This window comes from Canis lupus, chromosome 1 (assembly GCF_011100685.1).
Source record: "Canis lupus familiaris isolate Mischka breed German Shepherd chromosome 1, alternate assembly UU_Cfam_GSD_1.0, whole genome shotgun sequence".
Classification (NCBI taxonomy): domain Eukaryota; kingdom Metazoa; phylum Chordata; class Mammalia; order Carnivora; family Canidae; genus Canis; species Canis lupus.
In genome coordinates, this window is record NC_049222.1 from 80530908 (window position 1) to 80557878 (window position 26971).

At 37.5% G+C, this 26971-nt stretch overlaps 1 long non-coding RNA gene across 4 annotated transcripts in view; it reads right to left on the reverse strand.

Moving 5' to 3' along the window:
• Window positions 1–26971, reverse strand: part of LOC111096622 — a 231240-nt gene that overhangs the window by 54006 nt on the left and 150263 nt on the right. For all 4 annotated transcript variants that reach the window (XR_005354098.1, XR_005354096.1, XR_005354099.1 and 1 more), the window contains one exon: window positions 16491–16787. This is a non-coding gene — a long non-coding RNA (uncharacterized LOC111096622). The remainder of the gene's footprint in view (window positions 1–16490; window positions 16788–26971) is intronic.

A 26971-nucleotide genomic window follows, 5' to 3' on the forward strand; every position in this document is an offset into this window, starting at 1 on the left:
GTAAAATATTTAATCAGAAATAATTTTGCCCTGAAGATACATGATGATAGTTCCAAAACATAATATAAAAAGGTCTAGATCAAAAAGTCATCAATATCCATGACATTTCAGGTGATATTTTCCCAATTAAACAAAATAGGAAACTAAGGAACAGAGCAGTGTAATCTATTGTCTACAGTCCAAGAAATTATGAGAAGTAAGTCTAGTTTCTGACCCCTGGTTTATCTGTTCCACATTTGTACATTTTGGTCTCATTATACATGCAGTTGGAGGCAGGATTAGAATATTTGTCCTTGATAGCAAAACTTGTATTTGAGAAACCAACATTAATTACACTCTAAAATAATAGATTAAAATAGATTAAAACATCTAACATAACCATGAATGTCAAATATAAAAATCGATATAAAATAGGAATTGGAAGAATGTTTATAAATAAATGGTTTTACAACCTGTTTTTCCTAAGAGAGTAAAAATGATCACAATTTTGTTTATTGCTCATCTTCCTTTCTCTTCCTTGATAACAGGCTGAGTTTCTGCTAGACCAAAAACTAGCCCTAAGCATATACTCATGTGAAGACTCAGAGACTATCTGGTCCAGTGTTTTCTGAGAAGTTTCCTTCATATACTCCATTCACATCTTACAAAAACCCACAAATTTTCAAAGTCATCTCTTATGTAAACTTAGATTAAAAAATTTGATTTGTATACCATGTCCAAGTGGAATTGATCCCAAGTATGCATGGCTGGTTCAACATTCAAAAATAAATGTAACCCATTATGTAAACAAACTAAAAAGGAAAAAATCCCATGATCATATCAATAGATGCAGAAAAAGTATCTGACAAAACATAATACCCATTCATAGTAAGAGCTCTCAGTAAATTAGGAATGGAGGGAAATTTTTCAACTTGGTTAAGAATATCTACAAAAAACCTATAGCCAACAGCATACTTAATGATGAGAAACTCAAAGCATTCTCACTAACATAAGATACAAGGCAAGGAAATCCCTTCATAACTCCCTAACATCATATGGGAAGTTCTTGCTAATGCAATAAGGCAAGAAAAGAAAGAAGAAAAGGAAAGGAAAGAAAAGAGGAAAGAAAAGAGGAAAGGAAAGGAAAGGAAAGGAAAGGAAAGGAAAGGAAAGGAAAGGAAAGGAAAGGAAAGGAAAGGAAAGGAAAGGAAAGGAAAGGAAAGGAGAAAGGAAAGGTATACAGATGGGGAAGGAAGATATAAAACAGTCTTTGTTCACATGTAGAATGATCATCGGCATGGAAAATCTGAAAGAATCACAAAAATAACAACAAAAATTCTTAAAACTAACAAATGATTATAACAAGGTTACAAGACATATGCTTACTATACAAAAGTCAATTGTCTTCTTACATACAATAAACAAGGAGAACTTAAAATAAAAAAAATACTATTTACACTGTCACAGAAAAAGAGAAATATTTAGGTATAAATCTAACAAAACATGTAAATGATCTTAAATGAGGAAACTACAAAACTCAATGAATTAAATCAAAGAAATAAGTAAATGGGGATATATTCTACGTTTATGAATAAGAAGACTCAATATTATTAGTTCTTCCCAATTTGATCTATAGATTCAATGCAATCCCAGTCAAAATCCCAGAGAGTTATTTTGTGGGTATCAAAAACTAATCATAAAATTTACATGAAGGGCATAAGACCTAGAATAGCCAACACAACATTGAAGAAGGACAAAGTTGGAGGACTGATGCCAACCAACTTCAAGTCTCCACATAAAGTTATAGTAACCAAGACAGTGTACTATTGGCAACAAAATAGTAAAATAGATCAGTGGAAAAGTGAGCACAGAAATAGAACCCCCCATAAATCTATTCAATTGATCTTTGATGAAGATGTAAGGCAATGCAATGAAGCAAAGATAGTCTCCAACAAATGGTGCTGTAACAACTGGATGTCCACATGCAAAATAAATAAATAAACAAACAAACAAATAAATGAATAAATAAATCTAGACACAGACCTTATACCTTTCACAGAAATTAACCCAAAATAGATCAGAGACCTAAATGTGAAATGTAAATGATAAATTTTTAGAATATTACACAGGAGAAAACCTAGAAGGTATGGTGATGCTGTCTTAGACCAAAGGCAGGATCCACAAAGGAAATAATTGATAAGGTAGACTTCAATAAAATGTCTGCTCTGTGAAAGACAGTATCAAGAGAATGAAAAGATAGCCACAACTGGGAAAAATATTTGCAAAAGACACATCTCATAAAGGACTATTATCCAAAGTATACAAAGAACACTTAAATCTCAACAATAAGAAAAGAACCTAGTTTTTAAAACATACAAAAAGACCTTACCAGACACCTCACCAAAGAAGATATGCAGATGGCAACTAAACACATGAAAAGATGCTCCACATTGTATGTCAACAGGCAAATGCACCTTAAAACAATGAGATAATACTCTGCACCTGAACACTGACAACACCAAATGCTAGCAAGGGTACGGAGCAACAGCAACTCTTACACATTGCTAATGGGAATGCAAGACGGTACAGCCACTTTGGACGACGGTTTGGCAGTTTCTTATAAAACTAAATATGCTCTTACCATAGGATCCAGAAATAACATTCCTTGGCATTTACCCAAAGGAGTGAAAACTCATGTCCACATAAAAAACTTCACATAGATGTTTATGGCAACTTTATTCATAATTGCTCAAACTTGGAAGCAACTAAGATATCCTTCAGTTGGGGAATGACTAAATTAACTGTGATACATCCTGACAATGGAATATTGCTCAGCAATAAAAAGGAATGAAAGCTATTAAACCATGAAAAAACATGAAGGAAACTTAAATTCATATTACTAAGTGAAAGAAACCAATCTGAAAAGGCAACATATTATATTATTCTAACCACATAATATTCTGAAAAAGGCAAAACTATGAAAGTAGTAAAAAGATTGGTAGCTATCAGTTTGGGGATAGGGGACAGATAGGCAGAGTAGAGAATTTTTAAGGCAGAAGAAGTCCTCAGTAGGATACCATAATGATGGATATATGTCATTATACATTGTTACAACCCAACAGAATGAACAACACCAAGAGTGGGGCACCTGGGTGGCTCAGTCAGTTAAGATTCTGCCTTTGGCTCAAGTCATGATCCCAGAGTCCTGGGATCGAGTCCCACATCCCCTCTGCTAAGCAGGGAGCCTACTTTTCCCTCTTCTCCCTGCTTATGCTTTCTCTTGCTATCGTCTCTCTCTCTTAAATAAATAAAATCTTAAAAAAAAACAAAACACCAAGAGTGAATCGTAAGGTAAACTATGGACTTCAAGTGGTTATGATATGTCATATTGCATATCCCTAGTAAAAACAAAACAAAACAAAACAAAAAACATATCATTCTGGTAATTGATGTGGATAATGGGGGCAGCTATGCACATGTACGTGCAGGGGTATATGGGGAATCTCTGTACCTATGTCTTTGTAAACCCCAAACTGCTCTAAAAAATTAGCATCTTTAAAGAAAGAGATTCTTTCAAAAATTTCAATGTGTATATTAGTAAAAATTTTATTGCATAATATATTATTTAATAATATAAATAACAGGTAATAGAGGCCTGGCAATAGTAGGATACACACTTTCTCAAGTGAACATAGAACATTTTTAAAGATTGGCCATATGTTAGGTTGTAAGACAAGCTTTAATATATGTAAGAGAATTGAAATTATACACAGTATGACCACAATGAAATGAAGTAAATCAATAACAGAAGGATTTCAGCAATTCACAAATATATGGAAATTAAGTAGTGTATACCAGAAAATATTCTGAGATGAAGGAAAATAAAGGCATACCATACCAAAACTTTAGGGATATAGATAAGGCAGTACTGAGACGTTTATATGGATAGTGACCATAGGCTTTAAGCTAACGATGAGTTAAGTCATGAGAACACCTCATTGCAACTAACTGTTCCTTAACCATGGGCAATTTCCTGCTGCCCTATTTGAAGGAACCCATTACCAACTTTAATGACTTAAACCACTTCCCACTACCATCCCCTGTGCATTTGCAAACTGTTGATCTAGACCAACCAAGACATGTTGCAGAAAAAGAACCTGAGGGATAGAGAGAGTGACAGTTGTCCACTGTCATATAAATGAGTAACGACAGAACCAGTGTTCAAAGCCAGGATCCACATGCATTTTATGTCAAACCATGCTTAAACCGGTCACATTTCACACATACACTGCTGCTATCACATGATTTTGATGGTGTTGTTAATAAAGTACAAATGCATTTATTAAATATGCTTATTTCCACATCATGTTCCTAGACAAGATTAGGAAGGAACTCAAACATAAATAATCTTCAGCTTTGTGAGGTTAATAAATCCGTTAAGTTTTCTTCTTGTGGATGTCATCATTTTCTTGATTTCAGAAACTTCTTTCCATCAGGTGGGGTGGATACTTGCTAAATTCATGATTGTAGGTAGAGATACAATGTGTCCTGAAATTTGTGCAACTGCTCTTTTGTGAAATTATCTCTAGAACTGATTGTGCAGTATCATGCCTGCATAGGGATTACAGGATAAAAATATGTGTCTCCTTTTATTAGCAACCAGGACAATTGTATCTTGAGCAGGCACATAGAATGCAATCTTAAAATCCATCTAGCTCCTTGCTCTCCTCTATTGAGCACAGATGCCGATTTTTGTCATTCTGAGATTTATCCCTCTTCTTTAAGGAAGGCTCAAAGGACTTGTAATAAGTTTGGACCTATTCAAATCAAGACAAAGTTATTTTGTCCCATACCAAGAGGAAAGAGAGTAGACTGGGAACTTTGTGGAAAGTGGCATCAGTCCTTTCAGAATAAGCCACCATGAGGTTCCTACTGCAGCTTTCTGCACAAAAGTCATGGACATCTTTTCTCTAGGATATTTAAAGGGTCAAAAAAGTATTGGTTTCTGCTTCTTCCCATGAAAGACAAACAGATGCAGCAATTTCCCTGCCACAGCAAACAGCTACAAAACTGAACAAAATACAGTGCGTTAAATAACTGTTTTCAGACATTAGACACAGGCAGTTTGGGATGATGAACCCTTAGAAAAGAGGACAAATAGGCTGAGCCCATAGACTGCATCACCCTACAGCCTGAAAAATGTTCCTGTCCTTAGCACAAAGAGGAACAATCCAAAGGAGCACACTGGACTCACTGAATTGAGGAAACAGAAGTGGCTAGAATTTGTGAGGCACTATCTGGGGAAGGAGAAAGCTGCACAGAAAGAGAGCAAGCTTCCCTACAGATGGAATGAACTACTCATCCGTGAATGAGGGAAAGAGAACTACTTGATGCCAGGGTAAGAACAATGAGAAAGCAGTAGGAAGAACAATTTCCAGAGTTCATATGGGGCTCTAGGAATAGCTAACCTTTGAACCAGATAGCACTGAAAGACCTTCTGATACTTGAAGTGTTGACAGAATCCTCAGAAGAGGGCCATGGGTGGCTTAGTTGGTTAAACATCTGCCTTCTGCTCAGATCATGATCTCAGGGTCCTGGGATTGAAACTTGAGTCAGGGAGCCTGCTTCTCCCTTTCCATCTGCCCTTCCCCCCTGCTTGTGCGCTCTCTCTCTCTCTCTCTCTCGCTTACTCTCTTTCATGCTTTCTCTCTCTAATAAATAAATAAAATCTGAAAAAAAAAAGAATCCTCAGAAGAGCATCATTCTTAGTAGTGGGAATGAAAGCCCTAGGTTACAGATCACTTGGGGAATATCATAACAAAGCTTAAAAATAATTTTCAAAAAGATCTAATAGGTTCAAATTAATTTAGCTTTGTACTATAACAAAACCCAACACTCTTTGAAGGAATATAACAAAATCCTTCAAACAATGATATAAAATTCACAATACACAAATCAATTGTATTTCTCCTACTAGAAACACATAATTAGAAATTGAAATTGACACTTTCATAACATCAACATTTAAAATGTTTTTAGATTCAGTTAGAAAAATACATGCAGATCTATCCACTAAACAGTATAAAACATTACTGAAAGAAATTACAGAAAAATAAATGGAGAACCATATATGTTCCTGAATCAGTCTTAATATTGTAAAAATGTTTGTTCTTTCCAGATTGATATATAGAGTCAAGACAATCCCAAAGCCTCACTTGGTTTTATCATAGAAATAGGCACTTCTAAAATTTAGGTAGAAATGCAAAGAATGTAGAAACACAGAATAATTTTTAAATGAAGACTAAAATTGGATCACTCACATTATCTGATTTTAAGACTTACTATAAAATCATAGTAGTCAAGAGAGTATGCTTTGGGTACAAAGAAAACATAAATACATAGCACCAGAACAAAACAGAGTCCAGGAATAGATCCAACACACATAGTCAATTACTAGTCAACAAAACTGCCAAAGTAATCCAACGGTAAAAGGACACTTTTTCCAATAAAGGATGCTAGAACATTTAGTCACCCATGTGAAAACACAGACACATATCTTACACAGCATACAAAAATAATAAAATACATAACACACCTAAATATTAAAGCCACAGTTATAAAATCTTTAGAAGATAGGCAAATACATTTCAAGGTCTGGGTATCACAACAATTTCTCAGTTCAGATATAAAAAGCACAAACCATGAAAAAAAAAACTGACAAGTTGGCCTTCATCAATTCTTCATCAAAACTATAACTTTATTTTCTTTGAATGATTCAGTTAGGAAACAAAAGTCAGTCACTGACTGAGAGTTAATACTTACAAAATAAATGTATTACAAAGGACTTATATCCAGAAAATATACTATTAAAACCTCAAAATTAATAATCAGATAAGCTATGTAAATTTTTTAAAGATTTTATTTATTTATTCATGAGAGACACACAGAGAGAGAGAGAAGCAGAGACACAGAGGAGAAGCAGGCTCCTTGTAGGAAGCCTGATGTGGAACTCGATCACGGGACTCTAGGATCACACCCTGGGCTGAAGGCAGGCGCCAAACCGCTGAGCCACCCAGGGATCCCCGCTATGTAATTTTTTAAAGAACAGGAAAAAAATAAAATTTTTAAAAGCAGAGGTTTGAGCTTACTTCATGAAGGAAGATCAATGCACATATACAAAAAGCTATGAAAGTTCTTTCAGCACTAGGTAAACTCAAAACCACCACAAGGTAACGCTGTACAACTACTACACTAAAATCACCATAGCAACATAGAACTACGAGAACAGCTAAAATTTTAAGGACTGCTTGTAAACATGTAAAACTGGAAATCTTGTGCATGGTTGGTTGAAAACTGATTACGGTACATCTATTATAAAAATTAGTTTGAAAACATAATAAAGTTAATATGAAACTATCATGTGAGGTACATCTGTGCCCTAATTGAGGTCAGGAGTCTGCCCCCTGTCCCTCTCCCTTCTTATAAGACAAGCACAAGAATACACACAGATCGGTGGGAAGGGAGCAGAGTATTTAGTAGTTAGGTGTGAGATAGTCTTGGTTTATGTGTTAACTCTTCAGAGGATTTTCTGGTAAACCCAGGACACAGAGAACTTAGGGTCCAAAGAGAGTTGCAGCCATCTTGCTTGGAATAAAAAGCTTTCTGTCCTATGAGTCACTGAACTCAGAGGCTAGCTCCTCTTCTTGAGAAAAGGAGGAGCAGCTATTTCTAATATGCAACCTAGCATGAGCTCTCAGAGTCACTATAATCTTGCATGTTGAAACATGAGGCCTTTTAACCTCTCAGTGATGTTAAGCCTCTCATCCTCATGCTAGGTTCTGAATAAACTGAGAAGACAAACTGTTAAGGCTAATGGAAGGTCAAATTATGACTATCATTTCTGCTAACAGTTTGGGAAGCTACAGCTTAGGATGAGGCTATATGGGTTTCCAAATATTGAACTTCAGAATTAAATAGCAATTTTGGACCTAGGGAGACCATCAATGAGAGGAGATGGGAAGGATTTATGACCCTTATGGCCATACAGGATCATAAGAGGAAAAAAAGGGGAACCAGAGCCGGTATGTTTGGTTTTTTCTCCTCAATTTTGCCAGTTGGGAAATTATTATATCTCCTCTAGGGCACAGTGAGTAAAAGGAAGGGGAAAGGCAAGAGTGTTAACACACTTCCAATGGAATGCAGCAACAGGAATGGGAAATGAGCATCTCACACCAAGAGAATTTACCTCATTGTTAATATTTATTAAATTATCCTATACCACAGGGGCTCACTTGCTAGACCAATTTCATAAATATAAATCATATATAGTTGCAAATATATTGATAAATTTCCTATGTATAAATCATATGTGTTTAATGTTTACATCCAGCCAGCTTTGTGTTTGGCACAGATAACACATTTCTTGATAAGCAGTTCACTCAGATCCATGGCATACTTACGTGCAGGCTCTGATCATCCTTCCAAAGGAAGTCACACTCAGGAACTTGTGTCTCTAATGATAGCATCTTGGCTCCTGACCACCATGATCTTGGTGTCTGAGGCCACTTCCTTTTAAAGATCCGATCAAAACAGGAAGTAGTTACATTGTGTCATCTTCAGGGTGCCAGAACAAGGACATAGGTTCATGGCAGAGCTAGAGCTAAAGCAATTAAGAAATGTCTAGATAATGCTATTATCTTTGTCCCAGCTAAAAGAGGAGGAATGCCATAAAGCAAGGATGTGCACTTTTTAAAGATATGTATATTTAAAGATATATAATGTACAGGCATTTAGAAACAGTGACTCACATTTGAGTTAGCAATTATAATGCCAGATTTTTCATCCCACAGTTCTTTCAGAACTATCATTCCTCTAAAATTAATACTCTCAAATCTGTTCTCTCTCTTATAACTTCAAATCCTGTTCCCTCGTCACTTGGGAATTGTCTCTCAGAATACCTACAAGCTTTTAGGTGCTTCCCCAGGATGTCAGATCATATGTCTCATTTTCCTGAAACACAAAGGGTTCTTTCTTTCCCACATCCATATCCCTTGGAGAGCAGTAAAATAGCTCTACAACTCCTTTTAAAAATGATACTTACATTATAGTTATGGTATTTTCCTGAAGCAGTTAGCAAAATCTCAACTCTGAATTGGTAATAGAAAAATATTTTTTAAATTAAATATTCAAGATTAGAAGAGGCTGTCATCTGTATTTCTAGTGTGGGTGATCAAAGGGGACAGGTTTTCTATTCATATAGCTTTTCTCTGAGTTCTTTGGATAGCTACTGTAAAGACGATGCACCAAGAATCATAGGGTGAGGGAGTGGGAAACATATACTAAGGTCTCTCAATGAGTAAAATTTTATCCTACTGTTATTTAATCTCTTCTATTATCTATTAATTGTACTAATTGTGTCTTCCAAGCAACAAAAAGTAACTCAATTCTTTCATTCACATAACTGGCATCCTGTTTTTGGCCAACCAAATACTGTTTCCTTAAATGCTCTGGAGACTCAAATGATAGGGCCATCATCAGGGCAGTTGCTTTTTAAAAAAATCAATAATTTTTTTCAGTTTTTATGAATTCCTTAGGAAAAAATTTGTTTCTAAAAGTTTAGTTTCCCCCAAATCACTCCACTGTATTTCATCACTTTATTTCTTCAAGGTTCCAGGGTTTGAGAAACAGACATGTTGTTCTGGCATTCCTTGCAACATTTTCCCTTCATCTGGGGAATAACCATCCCATTTTTTCTGATTTTCCCTTGGGGATTCAACACTATGACACTATGACTCAATGCCATTCAGATTTTATAGAGAGAGACATACTTATATATATAAAGACAGAAGATATTTTATACACTGTATGTAGATATCCTTTTATGTGTCTATACATATATAAATAGATAACCTTTATATGTAGATACAGGTACAACTTGACTTCTGACATTCTAACTAGATTTATCTTACCTCTCCATTTGGTTCAAGTTTGTCTTTTCCATTTTATTTTATTTCATATTTCCCTCCCTCAAAGTTAGCCTTTTTGCATGTTTGTGCTTTGGATCCACCTCCTACAAATTTTATTTATGTATATGCATTATGTATGGACATGTTTTATTTATTTGCATAAACAGCAATGAGCTACACAGTCATTCAGTTTGTTGTTAATATTTTGATCTCTTCACATTAATATACATACAACTAGTTTATTTTGGGGGGATTCTGTGTAGTAGGCCCTCATAAGAATATTTTATGCTCCATTTGTTTTTCTATTTGTTTATTTCCAGTTTGTTTTTATCTCTTTGCTACTACAAATATCATTAACATTCTCATACATGTTACTTTGTGTGCCTGAGCAAGACATTTTCTAAGTATACACCTGACTGTGCCATACTGGGCCTTTCAATACACACATATTCAAATTTGCCTGCCAAATTCTTCTTCAAAATAGCTGTACGATTTTCTTTTCCATGAAAGTTCCCATTCTCTACATCCTCCCTACACTTTGGTTTAGCTTGCATAACTGTTCTTTATTCCTCACTGGTCACATATATCTTTGTCAGTGAGATCACTCTCATAACTTGAGTTTTGTTTTTTAATTTGTTGGTCATGACCGTGATGATGCTTTGTCTCCTCATGAAGCAATTTTCCCCAACCAATCTCAGGCTGTGACTGACAGCCTGCATTATTTCTCATTTAATTCCATTCAACATTTATCATTCTCTTTCCAAGGAAGAAAAGAACAACTGTATAAATGTCACAATTACCTAGGATAGCATTTCCTAAAAACCTATGAAAAAGGATCTTCATACTTCTCAAACATTTGCTAACAGCATTTTTCTCCAAATGATCTTTTAGGATTTATCACTTTTTTGAATGAACCCCTCACACCTCATTTTCCTCATTGTACATAATGCTACCTGACCATGTGTAACATAAATTCCCTTAGCAAACGAAAAATAAAAGCAGCAGGAAGAATTAATTTCATTTTTCCAGCAATTGCTTTGCCACATCTTACGTAGCAGACATGTATAAGATGCCCAATATTCCTAGCTGTCTGAGAGTCTGGGGCATATTCCCCTTTTATCTTGGGAGTGAAACAAAGGAAATAGCCCATCTCGTTAAACACTCATTCAGATCCCACTCTGGATGTGATGAGCTTCCTACAACTGCTACATAAAGTGCCAGTTGAAACTAGCCCTGTCATAGAGACTTTTACAAAATATGAACAGTGCTAAAGACCTTAAAGTGAATCGATTTCCACTGAAAGTGTTTTAACCTCCTTTTAGGTCAAGAAATAGCAATTTTCCAAGCTTCACTGTAACCCGAGAATTAATCCTAAGAGGCAGGTGTGCACTGCATACCTCATTTGTTCCATGAAATTTACTGAAAATGCCTTTGTATGCGACTGTCCTTCCAACCCCTTTCCCTCCTTCAGGCTGAGGTGTGATTCTTGAGCAACAGAGTAATAACTCTCTGAGGGTAGTATTTCGCATTATGGATTGTTAACCTATTCCTTTCTTTAAAAACAAAGTTAGGTTAGAGTGGAGGGCAACATAAGATGTGAGCCTGTTTTAAATTTGTTAAGATGGAAAGGGCACTTGGGTAGGTTTTACAGATGAGCCAACTGAGGCTCTAAGAAGTTTAAGACTTTGGCAAAGACTCACAGCTGGGGTTACAATGGTGCTAGACTTGGGCATGTGGAAAAGAAGAAAGTGACCCAAAACCATGACAGGCAATGGTAGTTGCTTCTAAACCACCTCTGTTCTGTATGAATGACATCTCTGAGTGGGGAGTTCCCAAATATGGGATTGTCATAAGATGATGATGATAATTATTTTCACTAACAATACTTGAGTGCTGGTTACATGCCATTATTGGTCAAGACACTCTATTAGTTTATTTAATCCTTCTAATGACTCACTTTTAATTTATCCACTTTTTAATATATCCACTTTTAATACAAAGAAACGCAGAGAAATTGGGTAATCCAGGATTCCAAAGTAGCAGAGTTCAGGAGTAATCACAGCTGAGCACCAGTCCCTATAGGTTTAAACTACACTCTCTTATCTCCAGAACCTAAAAAAAAATCACATATAAATCCCTCTATGCATTTCCTCGGAGCAAGAGGTGCCTATCCAAATATAGGCAGTATAAATCATTGTTCCTTACAAACTAACCATCTGGAAGTTTCACCTTTATTCAGAATCAACAATCTTCCTAGGTCTATAGCTACTGAAGATGGATGGTTTAACTTTCCTTTCTTTGCCTGTGCTTAAAATGGAAGAGCAAGCCAAATTCTTCTCTAATTTCATTTTTTTAAATACTTTATTTATTTATTCATGAGATACAAAGAGAGAGAGAGAGAAAGAGAGAGAGAGAGAGGCAGAGAGAGGCAGAGACACAGGCAGAGGGGCCCGATGTGGGACTCGATCCCGGGGCCTCCAGGACCACGCCCCAGGCCAAAGGCAGGTGCTAAACCACTGAGCCACCCAGGGATCCCTAATTTCATTTTTCAACTGAATAATAATAACCATTCCAGAATCTACACAAAGCTCATGCTATAGAACAATATCTTGGCTTCTCTCTATATTGTACTCTGAAATACTTCTACTCAAAAGCCTATTTTTCTAGCACTGACACCAGGAGAGAATGTGAATCAGTCCATGGAATGAGATGTTGGACATAGGAAATCAGTCCCTTGACCACCCTCCCCATATTCTCACATGACTTTTGTTTTCCGCAGCACATTATGTCATTTTTTTTTTCTTCTGAATGTGATGCATTTACTGATCACTAATATAATTCTTGGTTCCTGGGTTAAGGGAGACTTTATGCTGACATACTGGCTGGGAGAAGAATGGGAACAATTATTTATTTAGAAAGATGACTCAAAACCTCACTCGTGTTTTCATTTATTTTTTCCACTTCCTTAGTGAAAGTTCTGAAATGATATCCTAAGAAGGCTATCAGGGCAAACAGACACAAGTTAATCTCTGCTCTTTGCTGTCAGTTATATCTTTCTCCTTTCATTTACTCATTGAAGAATAACTCATCCTTGGTCCATATGAAGGAATGCAGCAGAATGAGGAATATGTGTTGCATCTGGGAAAATAGAATGTGAAAAGCAATGAACTAAGGACAATGAGATGCTTATTCTCCAAAGCAACAAGAGAGAGAAAGCATTCCAAGACCAAATAAATAACAACTACTTTAATACAGTAGGTGACAGTAGTGTATTACAATTTTTAAAGAACAAAGGACACAGCCTTGGAAGACCCAGGAGCATGGCTCACTCTACCATGACACAAGATATTGAAAATCTCTGGAATGATGCTTCCATCACATGTGTAAATCTAGTCCTAATGCAACTTCTAAGCACTTAAAGTGAATAATAGGTACCATATGGGCCAAATTTGGATAAAGCCAAGAACTGACACAAAGACATGTGCCTGGTGATGGCACTATTTGATGGAACACGGCTCATTCCTCCCTCTGAGCTCTTGAAGGAAAACAACACAGTGCCTCAGGGTGCATGCAGTTTCCAGAACACCTAGGATAAAATCTTAGTCCTACCTTTCGCTAGTTGTCTGATATTAGGCAAGTTATTTAGCCATACTGTTCCTCACTGTCTTATATGAAAAATGGTATGATGATACAGTAAACTGTATTGCATGGCTACCATGAAGACTAAAGTTACCAATACATGTGAAGCTCACAGAAGAGCTAGCATTTATTAAATGAACACTTAACAAATGGTAGTAATTCATATGATTATTAGATAAGATTGGAGATTGGTTATTTATAGAGGAATTTATAAAATTATATGGACTAGATGTTTTTGTATAAGGATAACAAAGTAAATACAGATCACAGATTCTTTCTACGGATAACAAGGTAAATACAGATCACAGATTCTTTTTACGGATAACAAGGTAAATACAGATCACAGATTCTTTCTACCCCAACACCTAATTATGATAACCATGACCACAACAAAACCTCTTTAGCAGCAACTACAAAGTGAGGCACATTCATTCCATAAATGTTAAGAAAGATACATGAGGTTCTAGAATATCATGGCATGTCTCCTTTCTACTACCAAGAAGCTATTCTGGCAGAAAAGAAAAAAGTATGACCCGACAAGTCTCACTAATACACCCAAATTGGGTAAGAAGTGAATGTACTGATACCTGTATCTTTTTCATCATCTAACTCTGAAGACAGTGAAATGATTTACTAAGGGGAAAAAAAAACCCCACAAAAATGGAAGAATTGAACAAACAGGCTGACTTTTGCTGTTGGGAATGAAAACTCTAGGTCATCTCACGAAATCAGTAAAAGGATCTTAAATATAAGTGGTAACACTTCCCCTCTACATGGAAATAGACCCTTGACTAGATATTGTAAAACCCAGAATGAAAATGTCAGTAAAATTTCAGAAGAGAAAGCAGAGCCTAGATATTCCACCAAAATCCTCTTTCCCTTGAAATGAGCCCTTCCACTATGCTACAAATAAAATAACTAGTTACTTGGTTTCAAGAGCTATGGAATGATCATCCTTGTAAATAGCCTTTATGCCCAAATCTAATTTCTATTTTTTAATACCTATTATATTTAATTAAAAACAATGTTTTGGGGATCCCTGGGTGGCGCAGCAGTTTGGCGCCTGCCTTTGGCCCAGGGCGCGATCCTGGAGACCCGGGATCGAATCCCATGTCGGGCTCCCGGTGCATGGAGCCTGCTTCTCCCTCTGCCTGTGTCTCTGCACCTCTCTCTCTCTCTCTGTGACTATCATAAATAAATAAAAATTTAAAAAAAAAATTAAAAAAAAAAAAAAACAATGTTTTGTTGCTGTGGACATACTTCCCCAGCCAATATAAGATGAACAGCACTGCAGAGACCATCATGTTCAGAATCATCCTTATGATATTTTAGATGGAGAGCTTCCAGAGAAAAGAAAGGTAGGAATGTTGCCTTAACTCTAATAGTACCTATTTAATCCAGCTGGACTGTTTTTTCTTTTCTTTTTTTTTTTTTACTTTATTTTGCTACCACGATTGCTCCAGATGGTTTGTACTTTCATTTTAGTTGCTGTACCCAGTTACCGCTCCAAAGCCAGAGAATAGGGAGGAGCTAAAATCAGTACTTTCTAATTTTGCACACTTGTAACATCGAGGTAGAGAAGAAATTGCAAGGAGATGAATGAGGGACTATCTGTAAGGTCAAGGTCGTTGGGGAAGATAGGAGGTCAGAGTACCATAGATGAGGTGCTGTGAGGAGTCAAGTGCAGCATGGGGCTCTGTGCCCCAGGAGGTAAGCAGGGGCATACTACTAAGCCTGGAATTCTGCTCTTGTCAGCTATGAACCTCTCACTCCATCTGCCCAATTCAGAGCTATAAGAGGCTACAGAGAGTCTTGCCGTTCACAGAGGACTAGAGGCAAGCATGAGCCAGAAGTTTCATTGTGGGAGTTATTTTAGGTCACAGGCTACAATGATTTAGCAAGGAGTTCAGAAGATATCCTGACAAGTCCAATCTGTTTCTTCATCAACTTTGATATTGGCTGTGTCCCTCCAGCACTAAAGGAAGCGGACTGTTCTCTGCCAGCACTTGCTTTTCCGAAAGCCAAGAGAGGAGATGAAAGTCAGACTCAGCAGAAACCGTGAGTCGAAGCAACATTTGAGTTTTCGATCATTCACACCCTGACTTCTAGCACCCAGCCTGTCTCTCCAGGCCCATTACCACACCTTTCTTCACTAGGGCCAAATTTTTGGTGAGAAGGAGGGACTTGGACATCTCGATCAGCCCTGAGAATAAGATTCTGCTGATTGAAGCTCATTTCCCTCTGCTCTTCAGAAAAGATGATGGCTCATCTCCTCACCATTCCCAGTGCAGATGTCCCTACAAAGCCTCCAGGTCTCCTATCTGCTGTCATTCTACTTACATTTCCTTCAAGAACCAATTCAATTCAGGCATCTTCTCTACCATGGAGGCAGGCAGCCACACATTCAGATTTTGGCTCCCTCCGCTTCTTCACTGTGAAACTTTGTACAAGTTACTCAATCTTTCTAAGCCCGCCATAAGACATGAACCCACAGTGTCACCTCATAAGTTTCCTATGAAAATTAAGTATGAGAATGTGTGTATGGTGCCTGGCATGTCAGAGGTATCCACTAAATGCTTGCTTCATCTTGATGTGTGTGACTCTTCAATTATTCCCAGCAAGTGCTCATACCATCTGTTGTTAAAGATGAAACCTGCAGGTCAGGAAGGATTTTAGTTCTTTATATTATTTAAAAGAGGTCAGTTTTTTTTATATCAGGCAAGGCTAGAGTTATGCCCCTTTTTATTAGTATTATCATAATTATTAAAATAGCATTAGAAACTACTATTTAATAAATGTTTTTATCATTACACTTAATCTTTTCAACAGCTTCTAGTAGGTGTTTTGGTTATCTGTTGAAATTATCCCCAAACTTAGAAGCTTAACACAGCAACTAATTTCATATACCTTATGAATGTGTGGCCAAGGAATTTAGAGAGATCAGCAGGGCAATTCTCCTGCTCCATGTTGTACCAACTGAGGTCACTTGGGGTGGTGCCAGGCTAATTTGGAGAATCCAAGATGGCTTCATTCACATGTCTGGTATGTTGGGATGGCTGGAAAAATGAGCTCTGCTGGGATAGTTGAATGAAACACCAACAGATGGCCTCTCTAGCTTGGTAGTTCCAGCACAGTCAGACTTCATAAATGGCAGCTCAGGACTCCCCGCAAGCCAGGAGGTAGAAGCTGCCAGTCCTCGAAGGCCTGTGCCCAGAAATTGGCAGAGTGTCACTTCTACCATATATTATCAGTCAAAGCAGTCACAGAGCTTACTTATATTCAAAGGAAGGGGACAGAGACTTCATCTCTTAATGGGAAGCATGTTAAAGAACTGTGATCCTCTTGAATCAACTAGTAGGTGGTATTTATTATTATTATTATTATCATTATTATTATTTTGTAAATACAGCCCAAGTATCATAGTAGCTGACTGATTTGCCCAAGACCACAGAACTGGAGGTGAAAGAATGATTCAGGATATCTCGCCCTCATGCCTACTCTCAAGTCTTAACCAGTCATTTGCTTGCTCTCTTTCACGCTCCCTCTTATATACACACACATACACACATACACACAGCATATGTGTGTGCATACACACACACACACGCACGCACACACACACACACACACACACACTCCAGCAGAGTTGGAAATGAATGCTCATTCAAGCAATTCTGTTACCTTCATGGAGGAGCACTGTGGGAATTGTAATGGCAATCAGTTTCCCCGCTGCAATTGAAAAGTTGGTTAATGTATTGGCACTAATACAGCACCTCTTCCCATCACAGCAGAATTGGCTGTTACTGTTATAGTTGGATTATGGCCACTTCTCCCTCCTTTGCAAAATTTAAGTCTGTGATGTTCTCGTCAAGGGAAATGATGATGGAGTTACAGCAGGCCCATGATTAAATTTGCTCGGCAACAATCCGTAAATAACCTACACATTCCATTTGCCGGCTTTCATTTGGTCCCTAACTTGTACAAAGGGCTGACTTCCAGGTACTGCAATGGAAAACGAGCCGGGTGTGGGCAGGGAGCCACAGTGGCAGGGGGAGGAGAGGGAAAGTCTATGTGGGAGCCAAACTGGTCTGGAAACTTCAATGTGAATAGATAAGCAGACAGCCATCTTAAGAAACTTAAAGAAAAAAATTTAAAGCATTGGTCTCTCTCTTGCCCTCTTCAACTGTCTACTGCAAATCTCTTCCCTCCTCTCCCCATGCTCTGCCTGTGGCAGGTGGGTTGGGACAGCTCACTTTGATTCTGCTGGAGTCTGATCCTGGTTGTGGAATGGTGTCTCTGCTCTCCCTCATTGCAGGTGATTTTAGTGGAGGGAAGAAAGGATGGAGGATGTCATTTTTCCTGGATAATAAGACTCCGTGATTGTATGACAAGGAGTCTCCTCAATTTTGGTCGTCTTGTTGTACAGAGGCCCCAAACTCTGTTCAAACCTATATAAAGAAAATGCATCATGCCCTTGCTCTAAAATGCCACCAAATGGATACTGGTGATGAGATGGAGGGAAAGAGAACAAAAGAGCTAGACTGGAAAAAGCAAGGTAGGCTCTCCAAAATGCATTGATAGGGAAGGTCTGGCGGGCAGCACAGGTTCAATTCTTTCCATAAAATAACCGTGTAAAAAGAAACAAGGGACTTCATGAAATCCCTCCATGCACAATCTCAAATTATCTTGGTCTTTTAAGCTTTTTGTCCTTTTCTGGCCCTCTGTCATTTCAAGGAAAGTAAATTGAGATGAGCATGCTTTCTTTTTTCTTTTAATAGCTCTATTGAGATATACTGTTCTGTTCCATACCATAAAATTCACCTGTTCAGGTAGACAATTTAACAATCTTTAGTAAACTCACAGATTTGTGCAACCATCTGATTTTAGAACACTGCTATCACCCCAGAAAAAGCCCTTGTGTCTACTTGCAGTTACTCCCTATTTACACCTCTAGCTTCAGGCAGTAACTGATGTACATTTTGTCTCTCTGTATTTGTTTTTTTTTTTTTTTCTGGACATTTCATACAAATGACATCATACACTGTGTGATGTCTTGCATCTGACTTCTCTCACTTAGCATGTTTTCCAGGCTCAACAATATTATAGCATGTATTTAGTATTTTATTCTTTTTTATTGCAGACAGTATTTCATTGTATGGATAGATCACATTTTGTTTACCCAATCACCAGCCGATGGACTTCTGGGTTTTTTCCACTTTTGAGCTATTCTGAACAATGCTGCTATGAACATTCATGTGCAAGTCTTTGTGTAGACATGAGTTTTTATTTCTCTTGAGTAGATGCCCAAGAGTGGATATACTCTTATATCTGGGTCGTATAAAATAGCTATGTTTAACATTTTAAGAAACTGCCAAACTATTTTCCAAAATGGCTGTGCCATTTCAAATTCCTAGCAGCAATATATGAGGGTTCAAATTCCTCTACAACCCCACCAACAACTATTATTGTCTGACTTTTCTATTATGGTCACTTTCTTAAATGTGAAATAGTATCTCATTGTGACATAAAGATTAAGATTTTCAAGCAAATACTTTTAATAGTACTTCCATAAATGAAGAAAATGGAAGTTTTTTTATATTTCAATGAAAACATCTGTCTCCAGATTGCCTAATTTGTTGGCATATAATTGCTCATAATAGTCTCTTAAAATTGTTTGTATTTCTTCAGCGTTGGTTGTGATCTCTCCTCTTTCATTCATGTTTTTATTCATTTGGGCCCTTTCTCTTTTATTTTTGATAATTCTGGCTAGGGGTTTATCAATCTTATTAATTCAAAGAACCAGATCCTAGTTTCATTGATCTATTCTACTGGTTTTTTTTTATTTCTATATCATTGATTTCTGCTCTAATCTTTATTAGTTCTGTTCTCCTGCTGGATTTAGGCTTTATTTGCTATTCTTTTTCTAACTCCTTTAGGTGTAAGGTTAGGTTATGTATTTGAAACTTTTATTATTTCTTGAGAAAGACCTGTATTGCTGTATACTTTCTTCTCAGGACCACCTTTGCTGCATCCCAAAGGTTTTTATGGGATAACTAGGTGATGGACATTAAGGAGGGTACTCATGGAATGACACGGGGCGTTATATGCAGCTGATGAATCACTAAATTCTACCTCTGAAATGGATAATACACTATATGTTAATTAAATTGAACTTATATAAAAAAATTTTAGAAGAAAACATTTGTCCCTTCTCTGGACATTTAGAGACTCAAAGTAAAATTTCACTAACTTTATCTGGGGGTTAATTCCAGTTTTATTCACAAATAGGTCCAATCATCAAAAAGACTTATGCTTATGAGAAGACTGGGATTTTATTTCTGGTGTTAATAGAACATGTTAAACAAATAACCTTGTCTATTGTTGAAAAGATAACTCATGTGTATGGGAGACATTGCAATGTCTCCTACTATTTCTTACTCAACATGCCCATGACCCCTTGATCTTATTTTCTCACATCTTATACAATTCTGACAGCAGGCAGATTTCCATGCTCAGTAACCAATGTTCATTCAGAAAATATTTCAGCAGGCTGTACAAATGCTATAAGTTGATACCCAAAGATAGGATCCTAATGAATAAAGACAGCATTCTCATAATAGGAAATAATTAATTAGGAAATTGACTGGGAAAGACAGATAAAGCTGGCCAGCAATAATGGAGATAGGAAGGATTGATTTTGAGCAGACCTCTGGACAGGGACACAAATTTAATCAGCTGACCTCACACTGGTAGGATGGAAACAAAAGCTCATTTTTTGGTGAACATGATCAGCAATACTCATCCACATAACAAATACTTCTATGCATCTTGTCAATTTATGGTGACTGTCCCAGTTTGCCCCAGGCTATGGGGTTTCCCACAATGTAAGACATACAGCACTAAACCAGAGTTCCAGACAAGCTAGGGCAGCTGGTCACCCTACTTGCCATCAAACATGGTGTCCTGTGAGGAAGGCAGATAAGGGATTTGGTAGAAAAGTCACCTAACTGGGAGTCAGGATGTCTGAAGTTTAGTTTTTGTTTTTATTGTTCTCTCCTAGTAATTGTCTCTAACTTAAGGAGGAGCATGGCCCCTCTGACCCTATAGGGTATGAAATGGGAGGTCTCAAAGATCTTTTCTAGTTCTGATACTTTAAAATTCTTCAGATGTGTATGATTATAAATATAGCTGTTTTCAGATATGCTGATCTGTAATCCATAGCCAGCAGAGTCAGGAAAAAAGATAATTAGGTATAGAAATAGAACATTCAAAACCAGAATTTTGCCACTACTAGTACTTTAAGGATACTAATTAATACATTGTCTGTGGTGTCCCATGGTTAATTCCATCTCTTATTTATTCTGTAAGACTGAATAACATTATGCTACTTAGATATCAAATACGAACCTTTTTCTGGTACTGGAACTTCTCAAAGAACTCAAGTTTTAATCCTAAGAGACTAAAGCTTTCATCATAGGATTCAAAACAAACTCTGGCTTTAATTCTGGAACTTAGCACAGTACTTATCACAGTACCTAGACTGGTGTAAGAGTCTAAAAAGTATTTGTTGAATTCAAATTAACAGACAAATCTTATATTTTATTTTAAAGTTACTATGCCCTGAATAGCTGAAAAAGCTTTTCTTGTTTGTTTTCTCATCTTTTCATTTTTACAAAGGTTATGATAATAGTAACTGACACTGGATTTATAAGCATTAAATTGGAAATATATATAAAAATATTCTGTAAATAATAATGAAATATACAGATGTACCTCCATTAATATATCCTACCAAAAAAAGAGAAAGACACTGAGGGAGTGGACACTGGACTATGCATTAAGACTGAATGATCTATATGAACGTTCAGTAGAGCTCCAAACTTCCATAGTAATTTTTAGTTAAAAAAATCTGATTATTTGAATATATATGTGAGCAAAAATAAGATTAAAGAAATAAAATGCTGGGTGCCTGCATGGCTCAGTGGTTGAGTGTTTGCCTTTGGCTCAGGTTGTGATCTCAGGATCCTGGGATCCGGTCCCACGTCAGGCTCCCTGCAGGGAACCTGCTTCTCCCTCTGCCTGTATCTCTGCCTCTCTGTGTCACTCATAAATGAATAAATAAAATCCTTATAAAAGAAAAGAAATAAAATGCTAATATAGCTTAATTCCATCTAAAACCACAAGTTTAAGGCATAGAATTCAATTATTTCAAAACAGTAATAACTCCAGGTAAAAAAAAGAAACAAAATATAGGGATATGCACCACCACCACCCACTACCCACCAAGTAATTGCTCAGGAAGGAATTGGACCTAAACTTGAAAACAATTCAGAAGATTAGTTCTCTACTTTTTAAGGCAAATGTCACTTATTTTGTTATGAACCTAGGGTTTCTCAACCTCTGCGCTACTGATATTTCAGCTGGGTAATTCTTTGTTGTGGGAGGCTGGCTGTGCATTGTAAGATATTTAGCAGCATCCATGATCTCTACCCACTAAACGCCAGTAACAACCACTCCCAAAACTCCTACCATGTTGTGATGAACATAAAACACCTCCAGCCATTGCCAAATACCTCCTGTTGGGAGGGGAAGGTGGCAAAATCACCTCATGTGAGAACCACTGATCTAACCCAAGGGTCTATGAACCAGCTTGGAGAAATATAACAAGTAGGACATTGAGATACTTATCTAAGAATTATGTTGTGACCATTCTGTAACAGTTTACCCACTTACTTACAATTATTACCCTACATAAAATAATGTCATTTTTGTCCTTAAATAAAATTGAGACTTTCTGCCTACCTACTCACATCCCTTGGAAATAATGTTCTTCCTTTGACCTTTGGTGTCTCTTGTAGCTCAAATGCAGCTTTGTTTACCAAAGTCACATTTGAAAAGGCATCCATCTGTAACAAGCAGTCAGGCCTTTTGGTAATGTTTGCTATTTCAAAAGGTTTAACTTGTCAAATCTTAAAAACTCTCTGATATGGAAACTCCCCATCATTGCATGTTGGTTCATTCATTCCAATGAAGCTTCTACAAATAAAGTAACACACATTCCTTGAAATAAATGAAAAGCACATGTATTTATTTGCAGTGTATTTGATAAAATATATCATGAGAAACTGAGGCAAGCTTGTTTCAAGAGCTTTTCCAAAGCAATGAGAATTAGTAGAAGCAAACATTTCCTGAAATATCATGGTATGTGGCTTCTCCTCCAATTCACTCTCTCCTTTTGATGCATAATTGGTTGATGGCCATTTACCAAAAGGAGTACAATTGAGCTTATTAAAGATAAGTGACCTCTAAAGTATCACACAACTTCATCTTCACCTAGCCAACTATATACTAGCCAACTCCTCCTAAACATCTTGTGTCTAAAAACTCAACCTAAAATTAAAAAATAAAAATAAAAACTCAACCTAGCCAAAATGAAGTGATCATTTGCTGCCTCCCTGCTGGCCAAAACAAAACAAAACAAAACAAAACAAAAAACCCTTGCTTCTTTTCTGAATTATTTATTTCACTGATTGTGCCCCTTATTTCTTCCCACCTAAGATAGAAATCTTAGAATTTTACAGACCCAATGTATTTCTTAAATGCATCTTTGTCTTTCCATTTTACTGTCATAAACTTATTTCAGGCCTCATATTTAGTTTCTATAATGTTGCAAAAAAATTAATAGTGTCTTGCTATAAGCTGAGTTGTCTCCCTGACAAATTTATATGTGGAAGGCACTGAATACCATGTGCCTCAGAATGTGACTTTATTTGGAGACAGGGGCTTGAAAGAGGTAATTAAGTTAAAATAAGGCTGTTAGTAGTGGCTCTAATTCATTGTGACTGGTGTCCTCATAAAAAGGGGAGAGGACACACTGAGGATAGGCCATGAAAGGACACAGAGAGAAGGCAGACTTCTACAAGCCAAGGAGAGGGGTCTCAGAAGAAATAAAACTTGCCAACACCTTGGACTTGGACAACTAGTCTCTAAAATGGTGAAAAACAAATTTTTGTGGTTTAAGCCATGTTTGGAGATTATAACTGAGACACATATGCAATCACATCCTCCATCCACATCCATGGACAACTTAGAGGCACACCAACAACTCCACCATCTGGACGTGTGAACCTCTGCCTCTCTTCTCAAGATGTCACCTCTTGTACAGCACATTCCAACCATGCTCATGGATCTCTGGAGATGTCATGTGGTTCTATGACTCCAGAGCTTGGGTTCTATTTCACTTCCTGATAGGAATGTTCTCTCCACACTGTTTACCTTTTGAACTTTAACTTCTAAGTCCAACCCTTGCCATTTTTTTGATGAAAAGTTTTGAACCTTACCCAATACAGAAAACCACTCTCACACTTTTGCCTCATTGTATGTATGTCATTTATCTCAGCACCAATGAAACTACACTGTACTTTGTTTTTATGTGGCAGTCTACCACTGGATAGTGAGCTCCTTAACATCAGGGGTCATGTTTTATTCATCTCTACATTCTCTTGTGCTCACTTAATCTGTTCAAAGCACATAGAATGAATGAAAGAATGCATGAGTAAATGAACACATAGCCTTGGGCTAAGTGAAGGATAAAAGTATTTCTGGTAAATATCTACAAAAAATTATTGTGACACTGAATCAGAAGGATCTTCACACTTGTAAAGAACAAGGGGAGACAAGAAAAGCTATGTTAATAAGTGAGTTTAATCCATCACTAGGATAAAGGAAATACCAAAATTAGGAATGTCATCCCTGGGGCCCAATACATTCAGACATACTTTCATTCTTTGATCATTAGTAAAATGGAAATTTCAGGACAACCAGAAAAAGTGACCAACTGAAGCGGTTTTTATTAGTCCTTCATTACAGCTCTCTGTCAAAGGAGAATTTCTTCTAACATCCAAGCAAATTTGCAAATCCTGGCTGATTTAACTTACTTGACCCTGGGTGTGAACAGAGAAGGGGCTATTTTTAAGATGAGCTTGCTGGGCATAACAGAGATTCTGCTTCAAAGTGGAGAGGGTATTCTCAACCTTTTTATTACCCTCCTTCGGGCATGAACTGTAACATCCTGCCATAACACATAACATTATTACCTCATTTGGAACTCTGACAAAAAAAAAAAAAACTTTGTAAAATGGGAATTTTTATAAACATGGCATGTTCCTTTCTCCTTTCATTACTTATAATTTACCTTCTTGGAAGCAGGCCCACACGACTTAGTGAACTTAATACTCAGCTTATTATTTTCATATTCTTAAGAAAAATGAAAAGTGATATTGTTGCATGGTGAAGTTAAAAGGCCTCCTGGGCAAACATATCCCCTAGTTTCATTGTCTCACCTCCTGCGTACACACTGAAGGGGCTCCACCTGGTGGTGAGGTAATGACTTGACATAAAACTATGTGCTAGCATTGCCCTCACCTCATCTTTCTCTCCACCATTTTTTTTAAGTTTTTAAATTTATTTATTCATGAGACACACACACACAGAGGCAGAGACATAGGCAGAGGGAGACGCAGGCTCCATGCAGGGAGCCTGATGTGGGACTCGATTCCAGGACTCCAGGATCACACTCTGGGCTGAAGCAGAAGCTCAACCGCTGAGCCACCAGGTGTCCCTCTCTCCACCATTTTAGCTGCAATAGTAACTTTATCGAGGGACTGCACTCTGAGAGAGAACATATACCACCCAAGACCAAGAGTCAGTTAAATGACTGAATGGAGTTCTCAAAACCATAGCAGATAAAGTGTGAAGGGTTCATGCTTTAGATGGCCAAGAACTGGCTTTATTAAGAGAAAAAGGGAGTCATGGCTTCTCACAATTTCCAAGGGTCCTTTTTCTAAGAGGGGAAGAGGCAGAGGAGGAGAGAGAGTATTCTAAATAGGCTCCATGCCCAGCTCAGAGACCAACATCAGGCTCAATCTCAGGACCCTGAGAGCATGACCTGAGCTGAAATCAAGAGTGGGACGCTTAACCCACTGAGCCACCCAGGTGCCTCTAAAGGGTTTAAATATCAATAACCAAGTTTAGAAGACTGAAAAGGGTCACATTAAAAACTAGAGCGCCAAGAAGAATGAACCATGAATGAAGCAATTTGCTTTCCCCTGCTTCAAAGGAAATAATGTGTAACCAGCAGGCAAGGAAAACCAAAAGACTCAGATGGAGAGACTGGAACAAAGAAGCTGGTGCTTAAGAGATTCCTACAAACTCTACCCCAACTCTTCTTAGACACATAAACAAAGTATGGCAGAATGGGAGAGATATCCAGTGTGAGGTTGGGGGATCTCAAAGCAATAGAGTTACTGCTGTGCCTCTGAGAAAATCCCTGAGTTATACATGGCACTGGGGGAAACCTAGAGCACAGGGAATCATATGGTCACGACTGAGGGAAATGTTCCTACAGATTAGCTTGAAGAGAAGCTCCACACAGTCCCTTACACATCCAGAGAGGTGCAGAATAGCAGCTGAGTATCCCTCAGACCTCCAAATGACTCATAAGGGGACTCTGAGGATCATAAATAGAAACATCCTAGGTAGGATGCCTGGAAGACTCAGTGGTCAAGCATCTGCCTTTGGCCCAGGGCATGATCCTGGGGTCCTGGGATTGAGTCCCACATTAGGCTCCCTGCAGGGAGTCTGCTTCTCCCTCTGCCTATGTCTCTGCCTCTTTCTGTGTGTCTCTCATGAATAAATAAATAAAATCTTTAAAAAAAATAAGAAACATCCTAGGTTTGATATAGAACCTGTGGGCCTCATGATCAGAGATTATGGCAGGAGCCTCAGTCAGAGTCCAGGCAGATGAGGCCACCTATTCTGGAAGCTAACGGACTCAGGGCAGACTGAGAAGCAATCAGACACTAGTTCTTCACTGTTCCTGAGAGAATTTATCATGTCTTGAGAGACAGGAAACTGAGCAGAAGGGCAAATTTTCCATTTAAATATTTGCATAAAAGATACAGAATTTTAAACAAAACTGAGTTTCCTTGAAAAGAATAGATGGTTATCTATATAAGTATACATGTTAACACTTGAAAGCAAACATAAACTAGTAAAGAAAATTGCCTGTTTGCACATATGGGTTGGTACTGTAAAAAAAAAAAAAAAAAAAAAAAAAAAAAAGGGATCCTTGGATGGCGCAGTGGTTTGGCGCCTGCCTTTGGTCCAGGGCGCGATCCTGGAGACCCGGGATCGAATCCCAAGTCGGGCTCCCGGTGCATGGAGCCTGCTTCTCCCTCTGCCTGTGTCTCTGCCTCTCCCTCTGTGTGTGACTATCATAAATAAATAAAAAAAATTTAAAAAAAGCCTGTATACATATGGGCAGTGAGAGGAAGCCATCATGATCTGAATAATTTTCACCAGAAATGACCTAATGGATGATCCCCTAG